This window comes from Pleurodeles waltl, chromosome 1_2 (genome assembly GCF_031143425.1).
Source record: "Pleurodeles waltl isolate 20211129_DDA chromosome 1_2, aPleWal1.hap1.20221129, whole genome shotgun sequence".
Taxonomy (NCBI): Eukaryota; Metazoa; Chordata; class Amphibia; order Caudata; family Salamandridae; genus Pleurodeles; species Pleurodeles waltl.
This window is the reverse complement of record NC_090437.1, coordinates 325,981,832-325,995,740: the sequence shown is the minus strand read 5'-3', so window position 1 is coordinate 325,995,740 and position 13,909 is coordinate 325,981,832. Positions and strand designations below refer to the sequence as shown.

Genomic DNA, 13,909 nt, shown 5'->3' with positions numbered 1-13,909 from the left:
GTCTGTCCTGTAACTCTTCAGGAGTCAGACCCTTGGATGACACCCTGCTACCCCTCCTGGGGACCCTCCCCCCAGGCGTAACAGGTACCTCCACTACACCACTGTGTATCCTCTGCACTTCCCCACCCACATTCTCCTCCTCTGTGTGCCCTCCAGCCTTCTTGATTGTCACCCAGGCCCTCTGTGCCTTTTGCAGCTCCGCCTCCTTGGTGGAGCTCTCAGTGGGACAGTCAAGATCTTTAAGGAACTGTTTCAATTGAGCAACTGAGTACTCCTTCAGTTTCTCTATTTCAAACACAGCTCCAGCTGTTGCATCTCCAGATTGAGACATGGTGGTCACAAGTGCAAAGTTCCAAAGGCAGAAAATAAGTTCCCAATGAAGTAAAAAGAATGCGTCAAGGGATCAGCAAAATCATGGAAGTAGAACAAAAAGGAGTCCTTAAGAGAAAAAGCAACAGATCACCAAACAAGTAGTATGTGGTCACGTAGTGGTCTGAACTCAAACAGTAGTGTACACTTAATCACTGTATGTCAAGTACAAATACAAGTCCAAATCCCGTCCGCTGATCACCAATGTTAGAAATGGGGTCTTTGGTTGACAGTCAGGTTACCCCCTGTTCAAGCAAAGACCCTCACTCTAGTCAAGGTAAAAGAGAATCACCCTCAGCTAACCCCTGCTTACCCCCTTGGTAGCTTGGCAGAGCAGTAGGCTTAACTTCAGAGTGCTAGGTGTAAAGTATTTGTACCAACACACACAGTAACTTAATGAAAACACTACAAAATGACACAACACAGGTTTAGAAAAATAGGAAATATTTATCTAAACAAAACAAGACCAAAACGACAAAAATCCACCATACACAAGTCAAGTTATCAATTAAAAATCAAAAAGAGTCTTTGAGTAGTTTTAAAAACACACTAGCGCTGCTAGAGTGAAAATGTACCTGGTGTGCGTCAAAAATAACCCCACACAGGCGGGTGTGCGTCAAAAATAACTCCGCACGGCGGTACTTGAGTCAAAAATCCAGCCGCACGATGATTTGAAAATCCCGCAGCGCAGGTTGTGATCTCCCAGCCTCCGTCAGCGATGCTGCGCGTCGTTTCTCCTGCTCCGTGCGTCGATTTTTCGGTCGCGTTTCCTGCGAGCGTCGTTTCTCAGCTGCGGAGCCGGCGGCGCGTCGTTTTTTCAGCTGCAGATCGGATTTGCGTCAATCTTTTCCCCGCACGGTGCTCTGTGCGTCGATTTTCTTGTCTTTAGGCTGCCAGCTTCTCCTTTCAGGGTCCCAGGAACTGGATGGGCACCACAGGGCAGAGTAGGAGTCTCTCCAGAGACTCCAGGTGCTGGCAGAGAGAAGTCTTTGCTGTCCCTGAGACTTCAAACAACAGGAGGCAAGCTCTAGATCAAGCCCTTGGAGATTTCTTCTCAAGATGGAAGGCACACAAAGTCCAGTCTTTGCCCTCTTACTCTGGCAGAAGCAGCAACTGCAGGATAGCTCCACAAAGCACAGTCACAGGCAGGGCAGCTCTTCTTCCTCAGCTATTCAGCTCTTCTCCAGGCAGAGGTTCCTCTTGGTTCCAGAAGTGTTTCTCCAGTCTGTAGATTTGGGTGCCCTTCTTATACCCATTTTAGTCTTTGAAGTCACCTTTCTTCAAAGGGGACTCACACCTACTTGTGAAATCCTGCCTTGCCCAGGCAAGGCCTCAGACACACACCAGGGGGTTGGAGCCGGCATTGTTAGAGGCAGGCACAGTCCTTTCAGATGAGAGTGACCACTCCACCCCTCCCTCCTAGCAGAGATGGCTAATCAGGAAATGCAGGTTACACCCCAGCTCCCTTTGTGTCACTGTCTGGTGTGAGGTGAAAAACAACCAACTGTCAAACTGACCCAGACAGGGAATCCACAAACAAGGCAGAGTCACAGAATGGTTTAAGCAAGAAAATGCTCACTTTCTAAAAGTGGCATTTTCAAACGCACAATCTTAAAATCAACTTTACTAAAAGATGTATTTTTAAATTGTGAGTTCAGGGACCCCAAACTCCACATGTCCATCTACTCTCTAGGGGAATCTACACTTAATCATATTTAAAGGTAGCCCCCATATTATCCTATGAGAGAGACAGGCTTTGCAACAGTGAAAAACGAAATTGGCAGTATTTCACTGTCAGGACATATAAACCACATTACTATATGTCCTACCTTATCCATACACTGCACCCTGCCCTTGGGGCTACCTAGGGCCTAACCTAGGGGTTCCTTACATGTAAGAAAAGGGAAGGTTTAGGCCTGGCAAGTGGGTACACTTGCCAAGTCGAATTTACAGTGTAAAAATACACACACAGACACTGCAGTGGCAGGTCTGAGACATGATTACAGAGCTACTTATGTGGGTGGCACAACCAGTGCTGCAGGCCCACTAGTAGCATTTGATTTACAGACCCTGGCACCTCTAGTGCACCTTACTAGGGACTTACTAGTAAATCAAATAGGCCAATCATGGATAAACCAATTACATACAATTTACACAGAGAGCATATGCACTTTAGCACTGGTTAGCAGTGGGAAAGTGCTCAGAGTTCAAAAGCCAACAGCAACAGGTCAGAAAAAAATAGGAGGCAGGAGGCAAAAAGACTGGGGATGACCCTGCATAAGCAAAAGTCCAACAGCTCCCCATTCACAAGAGATGTTGATTCAAGATTCTGATACATGCCTACAAAGCCCTTCACAACCAAGGACCAGCGTACATCAAGCACTGCCTGAGCTTCCACAGACCTTCCAGACTCCTGCACTCCGCCTTCCTATACCTCGCTCACACCCCCTTTGATGCAACAGTGAGGTCGCTCCTTCTCTTACCTCACCACAAAATCCAGTCTCTCAATCCACCTGAGAACCTCTCCTTCTCTCCAGGAGTTCAGAAGGGGACTTAAGACCTTGCTCTTCGACTGATGCCCTGAGCTGCCGGGACCTAGCACCTGGATACCCTCATAGGTGATTAGCATGCTCTATAAATCATGTTTGACTGACTGAACGGTAGTGTAGATAAGTGAAGAGGAGGAATCAGCACTTGCTGTGGTACCAGGATGGATGGCAAGTCACTGCTGCCATACCACTCCTGGTCCCATCAATGACAAGAGCACCTTGGGGAAGTGGATTAGCAGCCAATGGGTGGTGTAGGGTATGTATGGTAATTGAGTTGATGCTATTAGGTGTAAGATCATAAAACGGTGACATTTGGGAATTGTAGGATGCAAGTGGTGGTATAGAATATATGTTTTAACATAGGTGGTATCAGGGCTTAATTTGGAAAACAAATAAATTCAGGTACCCAAATATTTCTTAGGAGCGCACAGTCTACTGCCAATGCCGGGCTGCCCAGTTTCACCACTAGCACATCACAATACTAATGTCAGTGTTACACCAGGAATTAATTTGTCAAAAATGGAAAAATTGCCATGGCACGGCATCGCTTTCGGGATGGTGCTGCCAACCAAAAATATGGAGTAATCCATCTCTGATACCACCTGTAGGCTTCAATGTGAATTAGCAACCAGCACTGTGCTGCCTGTGAATATTATTATTACTCACATCTGTTGCTGTCATAAATATGACTGCAAATATAAATTAATTTGTATATCTAAAGATAAGAACTTTATTTTGGTTCATAAGTACTCCGGTTACATTTGTTTCATCCACCTTTCTGCATACAATCCACATACCACTCCATTACAGTGATACAAACACACACTTTGTTTCAAAAGGCATGTTCCTTTGCCAAGGTCCAGTCTGCACCTGGACATATCAGACTGAGGGCCATTTCCCAGCAGGAGATGGGTGCCAGATGGGCACAGCATGCAGACACTGGCTGAGGTTTGATTATGTGCATGTGGTGCATGCCAAACTGATCCCCAACCACATCTGCAATAGGAGAAAAGCAGATGCAACTGACAGGTGGGCCTTCAGGAAATGTAGCCTGCCCATGAAATTCTTCTTAATGGATCACAGAGTCCAGGCCAACGAGTGAGACTGAAACCGTACCAGTCGTTTATAACTGCTGGTGGGGCTCACCAGCATAAATTAATCACAAGTTGGCATAGACTGAAGATGAAGGTGGTGGTGCAGATGCGGGTGGTAGTTTAGAGTGGAGAAGGGCTGCATGGATAGGGAATTACATATGGAGTACAGTAGGTGATAGTGCAGTAGATATATTGAGTCACAGACAAACAGTGGTGGTGATAGTGGCTGAGATGTATGGGGCAGTGTATATTACAGTGGGAGGTAGGGTCATGGGTACGACTGTAGGATGTTGTTGGTGATTGCTATGTTGAGGCAGGGTGTAGATAAACTTGACCTTTTAAATAAAGATCAATGCTTATACCAATATGCGCTGCAACTTCATGCACTGCAATGAAAACACTTTCTTGCAGAATGAAAAATGTGATGTTCTCCGACTCCTTGCCTAAGCCCTCTGCCTTTTATACTCAATTCAACAGTAACAGATCCCTATATGGACCGCTAACAGGAATATCTTTATTCTATATTGTTTCAAACCACATCAGTTCCGAATGAAATGTTGTTGGCTAAACAAAATGCGCCAGGTGTCAAGGATGTATTTGCTTTCTATTAATACATAGAAGCAAAAAAAAAAACATGTATCAGAGCTGCACTAATGTACACTGTGTCACAGTTCCACAAAGGCTGGTGAAAATAACTATATTACACTCACGGGAAATTACACTCTGCCATGTTAACATCTTTCTGCCAATCTGCCTATGAGGCTATTTACCTCATGTGTGACGTGTGCATGTTGTAACACTATGTTATTCAGCAGAACGGTGACTTATGATCATTTTTTTAAACCCAAAATAATAATATGCATGCATTACATATTATTGTAAATCAGACAGTTGTACACTCGTAAAATATGTAATTTTGACTGGCCATTCGAGATCTGTCCATGGGATAAATACCTAGTACCTAAAACAAGTGTCATTAACGCAGCAACCCACATATCACTGTGCTTCCTTCCCACAACAGCTGCCGGGGAAGATGACAGAGTTCAGATAATGAACTACATTGTTCAACTAGTTCACAGAATGTGCCTGAACTGGAATACATGCTGCTGGAAAAGTCCGCTTTGAAAATTGTTCTCTCTCCTATGCGGAGCATTACATGTGTAAATAGAGGTTTTCATGTGTGCTGGGGTACAAGTTCCAGAAATAAATGAGCCCCCGAAAACATTCATTTTCGTTTGTTCATATTACATATTTAAAGTTTCAAAGTCAGTAAAAACTGTAAAGTTCACGAAATTTTGAAATAGTTACCTCATCTTTTTGTCTAATTTACAATGCTTTTTTATTTTAAAATGTCTTACGTTGGATTTACAATGTTACTTGTACTATTACGCTTTAATTCACATTGAATGTAGCTGTTTATAAGATATCCAACACAATAATTTTTTTTACAGAAAATTATATATTTTAAAGAGGCTTTTTCATTTCCTTTTATTTTACTCATAAAAATGATTTTGAAGCCACTGTACATTCTTACAGGGAGATCAATCTACTAAAAAAAAAGAAAGTAGGAAATAGTTTTAAAAAAGAAGAAAAGAAAAACAATGAAATGTCCAAACAGCAACTCGTTCGAAGGTTTGACTACCCCTAAGAGCACAAATCTATTAATTTTCTAAATGTGTGATCAGATCTGCAAATAGCGTTCTCCACTTCTTAAAACTCTAATTTCATACATTTAAATGAAGATAAAACAATCTTTCTATGTCTATCAAAGGTTACTTTTTAAAATTAAGAAGTTATTAAGCAACAGACAGTATGTATTGTCTGAGGAAATGCAGGACATGGGTATGGGCCTCTCTCAATAATTGTCTTTAGCCCATTAACATATAAAATGGCATAAAGGAATACAAATCCATACTTCTCCTCACATTTGTAACTATCTGGTTTAATGTCTGCATTAACACCTCTATATTAATTTACACCTTCCTGCTTCAAGATAAGGACTAAGTATAACAGCTCATATTCCAGTAGCATGGTATCCAGGAGTGCATCACTAAAGCCTTGAATGTAGTATGTTAGCACTCTAGTAGTCCATCATAATTCTGTGGGGGTGCTGGAGTACAACACTGGGGAATCAGCTGACAGATTCTCCCTGCTGCTCAGCTCAATAAACAGGCACATAGGACCATCAGATGCATTCCACCTGCCCCAGCCCACCACACACTGGGGGAAGTAAAGGGCCCAAGTTATGGGGTTTTGAACATATTATATACAGGGACAAATCATGCTAGACAGCCTTAAGCAAATAGAAAGCAAGGAAAAGTGAGTTACAAGCCACACAGCCAATTGTAAGCAACGAGTGGAATGCATTCTCAGGGAGCTTTCTAAATATCCCCAAGATGTCTTCAGCAAACCAGACAGCTGTGCTGTCTGGTAGGCTTAGACCTAAAAACAGCATTGATCCTAAACACTACTCCCCATAACTGGGGTGCTAGGAGCCTCTTACAATTCTGGGCAATAATGCATCAGTAGCTGCTGCACTAACGACAGCTGCAACTCTGTGATGCAGGCTATCTTCTTTACTGTTTTTTCACCTCTTCCACACAATGCCAGACCATCACTTCAATCTTGGAACAGACTATCAGTCCCTTTCTGAAAAGAAATAAGTTCCCACGTTTTGCCATATACTTTTTGTGGCAAAGGTGCCCACTTCTGTAATGCTAGCAATGAAAATGAGCCCCTAAGTACCATTTGTAAATTAAGTCATTCATTATTGTGATGCAGTGGGCCTCTCAGACACCTGTGCCCCAGTGCAACTGCACCTTCTTCACTGAGCTACTGCTTTGGGAAGACGACTGTCTCCACCATCCCAATCAAGGTGTCTCCTCTGCTTCAATTTTCCTCTCTCTGGGGCCATTGCCCCAAGGCCCAAAGTAATACTGGCATAGCAAGTATGCACTTGTTCCCTGTTAGAAATGGGGTCTCTAGTCGGCAGTCAGTTTGCACCCTATCCAAGTAGGGACTCTAATCGGGATAAGGGAGATACCCGCTCAGATAACCCCTGCTCACCCACTTGGTAGCTTGGCACGAGCAGTCAGGCTTATCTCAGAAGCAATGTGTAAAGCATTTGCACAGAACACACAGCAAAACAGTGAAATCACTACAAAAGGACAACACCAGTTCTAGAAAAATAGCCAATATTTATCGATATAAAACAAGACCAAATACGATAAAAATCCAACATACAGTAATAAAAATATGAACTCTACAAGATTTACTTAAGAATACAGTTCCTTGACGTCGATAGCTCCACCTGGGGCTATCATGGCGTTGTGATCAACAAAACCAACAGTTCAGGCTGGCCGCAGTGTCGCAGGCCAGCTACAGTGTCAGGAAGACCCGCAAACAGTACCTTGAGATTTGCAGGGCATCATGATCCTTGCGGTGAGCTCTGGAGAACGGCATCGCTGTGTCGGATCCGGAGTCGGTACAACAGTCGTTGGGCTCTTGAAGTCACACATGTTGCGGACTGAACTCCGGGATGATGAAGTCAGGAGCCCTGGCATGGATGGCTTCAGGGCTGTGGGGTGAAGCAGGACGATGCGACGTGCGGTACCCACAGGTCACAGTGAAGGCAGCGGCTCAGTGACGGCATCCAGTGGCGTTGGTGAGACCAGGGCTGCGGTGTGAAGCGGGGTGGTGCAACGTGCGTTGTCACCAGGTCGCAGTGCAGGCAGCAGCGTTGTCATTGCTGAAGCACTGTTGTCGGTATGCCCAAGCTGGCGGATCGGGACGGTGCTTCGTGACCCTCACGAGCGGTGTCCACAGGCCAGAGTGCAGGCAGGGATGCCTGGTGATGACACTGGAGTTGATGGTGCTGGCGTTGGTGGACAGGGGCTGCAATGCGGGACGGTGCTTCGTGTATCTCATGAGCTGTGTCCGCAGCCCACGGTGCAGGCAACGATGTCGGTGTCAGCAGGAGCGGCGGCATCGGGGTGCCCAGGCTGCGGTGTGGGCAAGGCAATGCGGGAGTGCAGGTCCCACAGGTCACGGTGCGAGCAGCGGCTCGGTGACGTTGTCCGATGACGGCGTCAGCGAGACCAGAGTCGCGGTGCAAAGCGGAGCAGTGTGGCATCTGCAGGTCACGGTGCAGGCCAGCAGCATCGCTGGCGGCGTCACTGTGGTTTCTCCTCTTGAACAGCACAAAACACACAGTTCGCAGTGCTGCAGGCCGAGGAAACTGAAGTCTTTGGTGTCCCTGAGACTTCCAACAGGAGGCTATCTCTACCCCCAAGCCCTTAGAGAACTTTCTCAAGCAGGATACACAGCAAAGTACACCCTTTGCTCTCTTTTAAGGCAGAAGCAGCACCTGCAGGCCAAGCCAGCAAAGCAACACAGCAAACGGACAGTAATCCTACAGCTCTTATCCTTGGCAGAGGTTTCTCTTGATTCCAGAAATATTCTAAAAGTCTGGGGTTTTGATTCCAATACTTACACCCCTTTCTGCCTTTGAAGGTGGCAAACTTCAAAGCAAAGTCTCAAGTGTTTGCAAGATCCTTCCTTGTCCAGGCCAGGCCCCAGACATATACCAGGGGGTTGGAGACTGCATTGTGTGAGGGCAGGCACAGTCCTATCAGGTCTCAGTGGCCACTCCCCCCTCCACTCTAGCTCAAATGGCTCATCGGGATATGCAGGCTACACCCCAGCTCCCTTTGCCTCACTGTCTAGAAGAGAAATGTAAACAGCCCAACTGTCAAACTGATCCAGATGGGGAATCCACAAACGGGCAGAGTCCCAGAATGGTTTAAGCAAGAAAATGCCTACTTTCTAAAAGTAGCATTTTCAAACTCACAATCCAAAAACGAACTTCACAAAAAGATGCATTTTAAAATTGTGAGTTCAGAGACCCTAAACTCCACATTTCCATCTGCTCTCAAATGGAATCTACGCTTTAAAGTTATTTAAAGGCAGCCCCCATTTTAACCTATGAGAGAGATGGGCTTTGCAACAGTGAAACTCGAATTTGGCAGTATTTCACTGTGAGAAAATGTAAAACACACCAGTACATGTCCTACTTTTTAAATACACTGCACCCTACCCATGGGGCTACCTACCTAGGGCCTTCCTTAGGGGTGCCATACATGTATAAAAAGGGAAGGTTTAGTGTGGACAAGTGTGTACACTTGCCAAGTCGAACTGGCAGTTTAAAACTACACAAACAGAAAATGCAGTGGCAGGTCTGAGCCATGTTTACAGGGATACTAATGTGGGTGGCACAACCACTGCTGCAGGCCCACTAGTAGCATTTGATTTACAGGCGCTGGGCACCTCCAGTGCACTATACTAGGGACTTACCAGTAAATCAGATATACCAATCATGGATAACGCAATCACCAATACAATTAACATAGGGAGCACTTGCACTTTAGCACTGATTAGCAGTGGTAAGGTGTGCAGAGACAATAAACCAGCAAAAACAGACCTGAAACAAATGGGAGGAAGAAGGCAAAAAGTTTGGGGCTAGCCATATAAAAAGGGCCATTTCCAACATTCCCTAATGCTAGAAAGAAAAGATAGTAAAACAGCTGTAATTCTTCACAATGAACGATACCTACAACTCTGAGAAGCAGGCTGTCTACTCTACCCATTCCTAGAGGCCATCACTCATATGCCCAAAGAAGGCTTTCTGTCGCTCTGTGCTATTAAATTTAAAAAAAATCTAGCAACCCCACCACCCCCCTGTTGCTTGGGCCTTCTTCCATGTGCAGCAAGGGTGACCTTCTTGAGCCCTAATGCTAGCCAACAAATTGACCACATTCCCCCTTTCATAGTTTTCCTAGTACAGCATGTTGGAGGGCTCCTGTGAAGAGAATCAGAGAGATGGCTAGAGGGTTACAGAAAAAAGCATGCTGTCTCACCATGAGTGCCTGCTAACTGAAAGACGTAAATATGTGCAATTGGTTAATCGCCCAATACAAAGGCTGCTTTGGAGCCAGTGTTGACTTTAATTGATGTGGTCATATGAAACTTCATGGTGAGAAATGTTTACTCTTTTTGAGAGGTAGTATTAATGTGGCATCAGTGGAGTTCTCTGACACATCCTTTAAATGGACACTTAAAAAAGGTTTGTACTAGATGCAACTGGATTACTTATTACAAATGTGTATATTTTTAAAGCACTTGTTTTATCTTAAACACTATATTTTGCAGCTGCCCATTTTGTACTGTGTAATTAATAAAATTTTAAAATAGTGACAATCACAGTGCTTTCTGTCACAGGCTCAGGTCCTCATAGTACTGTAAGTAAACAAGTCGCTCCTCACTGTACCAATCAGGATTTAATTGTGAGAGTCTCTGGTCACACACAGACAACTGCAGTGATCACATTAACCAACTGAGCTTTCATAACTTAAAGAGTATTCCCCATCCATTTGTTGAACCTGCATCCATTTTACATTTGTGTGTGCCCGTTACATCAAATGCAGTTTACTGAAGGGGAAAACAACAACGAAATGTAGAATATTTTGTCCTTTTTTTCTTTGGCCCCGTCTCCATACTCACCAACTCTGCCTCTACTGATCTAAGAATTACAGCCCCATAGTGGGTTTTTTTTTTACTCTTGCAAATTATCTCCTAAAACGTTTTTAATTTTACCAACCAACAAATTTTAATAAACCAATTTTATTACACAAAACGAAATATTACACATACGTAGTTTGCATTAAATGTTTTTACAAGCTGGCAGTAGATGAGCTTTTAAGAGACTAAGGGCCAGATGTACCAAATTTGGAAATTGCAAGTCGCAATTTCCAATGCAGAACGGTGTCTCAGGCACCGTCTGCGACTCGCTATGGGGTCGCAATGACCCACCTCATTAATATTAATGAGGTGGGTCGCAAATTGCGGCCCCATAGCGAGTCTAGGCACTCGCAAACATGGAGGCCTGCTGTCGTCAGCAGACCTCCATGTTCGGGACTGCTTTATCAATAAACCAGTTTTTTTTTTTTTAAGTGTAGCCCGTTTTCCTTAAAGGAAAACGAGCTGCACTTAAAAAAAAAAAAAAAAAAAACTTTAGTTTCGGTATTTTTTCAGGGCAGGTAGTGGTCCCTTGGACCACTACCTGCCCTGAAAAAATAATTTTGGGTCCATTCACAAAGTGGAAGGGGTCCCATAGGGACCCCTTCCAATTTGCGAGTGGGTTACCATCCACTTGAAGTGGATGGTAACTGCGATACCCTTTGCGACCGCATATGCGGTCGCAAATGGTATTGCATTCCACTCCGAATCGCAAATAGGAAGGGAACACCCCTTCCTATTTGCGATTCTGAAATGCATATTGCGAGTCGGTCCTGACTCGCAATATGCATTTCTGCATAGGGAAATGCGTTTAGCGAGTCGCAAACGGCACTTTTTGCCGTTTGGGACTCGCTAAACGTTTCCTGCATCTGGCCCTAACTGTTGTAAATCTGATGTCTATTGTTTATGCACTTTAAATTGTTAATGGGTACATTACATTAATACAGTATTTTCTCCATTGAGCCTTTAATGTTAAGTTTTTGTTTCTTTGAATTGATTATTTTCTTTCTGTGTTTTTGGAAACAATTTAAGAAATCTTGATTGTAATTTTATTTCAAGATCAAATCAATATTATTTTGATCCTTTGTCGAGGGGCCCATAAAAGAGGGGAAGGGGCTAGAGACCTGTGCCTACCTTGCCTATTTGGTAATCCGGCATGGACCCACCCCCAGCTTGAAGACTGGGGGTGGGGGGGTGGGGGGGGGGGGGTGTACCGCCCCAGCTGGAAGACCTCTGCAGCGGACGTGATTCATGGTTGGAAGGAATGGAAAAAGTCAAAAGACTTTCACGTGAATATGAGCTAGGCAGTTAATTTTGATTACATGTTTGAGTCCTGCCTGCATGCAACGATTAAGGCCAATAACAGCAAATAACAGGTTATCAAACATACTGCGCTGGGGCTTACAGTTTCCCGTAATCTGTTATACATACACTACTGCCCAATAAGGACTATCTTATAACTACTGTGTGATTCTGCACTTTATCACTGTACTATAAAATGCTATGTATTTTCACACTGCGCCGTGTTAACTATGTCGCACAGCATAGTGTGATCTTAGGCTGCAGTCATTCTTCACTGAAACCTATTGGATCATACCTATCGTTTTGAGAGACAATGCATCGTAAACCACAATATTTACTGTACCGTTGCTATACTGTACCACAATTGATGGGCCCACGCTGCATGATGTACTTCTGCCCTTTAACGACATACTCCATCACGGTACACTTATCCCTCTAACAGTTTCATTTGTATGATAAACTACAGTGCAGTAACTACAGTCTATCCGAGTGCGCCGTCCATGCAGCACTATGCCCCCAACAACACAGGCAATGCGGTAAAACAAAACAATCGTTCTCTGTTGTACTGTACGGCTTTGTGTACTATACAGATTTCAGTTCGTTTATGCACATTGGCAAATACAACTTCACAATTTGAGCAATATTAATGACTTTCAATATAGATGTACTGTGGCATCACTTAAGGAAAACTTCTGTGTACATCTGCACCACATCCTTTCCCAGAAAAACCGCACTCCGAAGCGCAGCAAGAAGTATGGAAGGAAGGAGGGCAAGAATGTTAGTAAACAAGCGCCCTCGAACATGATTTATCTCCCGCTGCATATCCCTGCCGATCAAACGGAAAGCTTCCCTCCTCCCCCCGGCAACAGAAAGACCTGAAGAAGAGACCCGGCCGATGGGAGGCGAGCGGATCCTACACGCAGTGCCTGGAAGTCGCGCTGCCTTCCTCAGGCCGGACAACAACACAGACCCCTCCATCCCAGATCACCTTCTGCCGCCGGCCAGCTCCTCTCGAGGCGCTGCAGGTCCCGGGTGCAAGGGTACCCAGGGACTGCACGTGCTCCTGGGCCCTCTCCTCGCCCTACAGGGAAGCCGGGGGTCACTGGAGAGGCTGTGGCTTCTCTCGCCTTTGAGGTAGCCCCGGCGCGGCTCCCGTTACTTGTTGCTCAGCAGCAGCGACACCATCCACTGCTGCACCGGGAGGAGCCTGTGAGCGTCAGCGCGACGTCAGGGAGGGGGCGGCCGTGGACCCCTTGTGTTCACTCTCCAAAGCCCCCTGTTTTGGGAAGCGCTGGTCAGGCTTTCTTTGGATACAAAGCGTGCTTTTACAAATAAACAAAACCCACCGACTACGTGTTAATTGTGATAAATTGGTGCAGACAAAACAACCTTAGTTATTTATGGAAGGTTCGGAATAATCTGTACATACCACTGTTGTTTTCAACGTTGTTCTCCTACAATATCCACCACTGCAGAGCAAATCATTTGGAAAATAGTTTTTTTACACCAAAAACTTTACCATAATAACATTGTCAATGTTTCAATTGAAATACTCCTGGGTGACATTAAAAAGATAGTGTTGAACAGAGCTGCGTCTCAAAAAAAAACTTCTTTCACAAATTCCACTTTCCTCGTTCCGCTCTCGCCGTACCGTTTAGAACAACTCACGGTTCATTGCGACTGCTAGACTTCAAAATCAAACACGAAGCCAGTGACTGATTTCAAACTGTGGTACATCATACTGTTAACTTCCCCAAGCATCAGTTCATCAGAAAATCATCCAACGAGCATACACGCGCACTAGCGCTAGAACTGTGCATTCCAACTGGATTCTAGTACTGTACAGCAGATAGTGGAGTGGTGTTCATTTCACCACTCTTCCTTACTGACACCACGCAGCATGCAAGCCAGGCTGACCAATCAGATACCGCAAGACACACTATGACAAACATAGGAGCTCTGAGCCAGTAGCGTACCAAAACCTGAGCCCCCTTCAAGTTACAGCGAGGGTCCTAGGGCTTC

The 13,909-nt window shown here is 44.9% G+C and overlaps 1 protein-coding gene across 12 annotated transcripts in view; it reads right to left on the bottom strand.

Moving 5' to 3' along the window:
- The window catches only part of MPDZ (multiple PDZ domain crumbs cell polarity complex component), a 1,044,214-nt gene extending 1,031,109 nt beyond the window's left edge, over nucleotides 1–13,105 (bottom strand). For all 12 annotated transcript variants that reach the window (XM_069238948.1, XM_069238974.1, XM_069239000.1 and 9 more), the window contains exon 1: nucleotides 12,876–13,105. The gene's annotated coding sequence lies outside the window, so the exon portion shown is untranslated. The remainder of the gene's footprint in view (nucleotides 1–12,875) is intronic.
- Nucleotides 13,106–13,909: the final 804 nt, after the last annotated feature.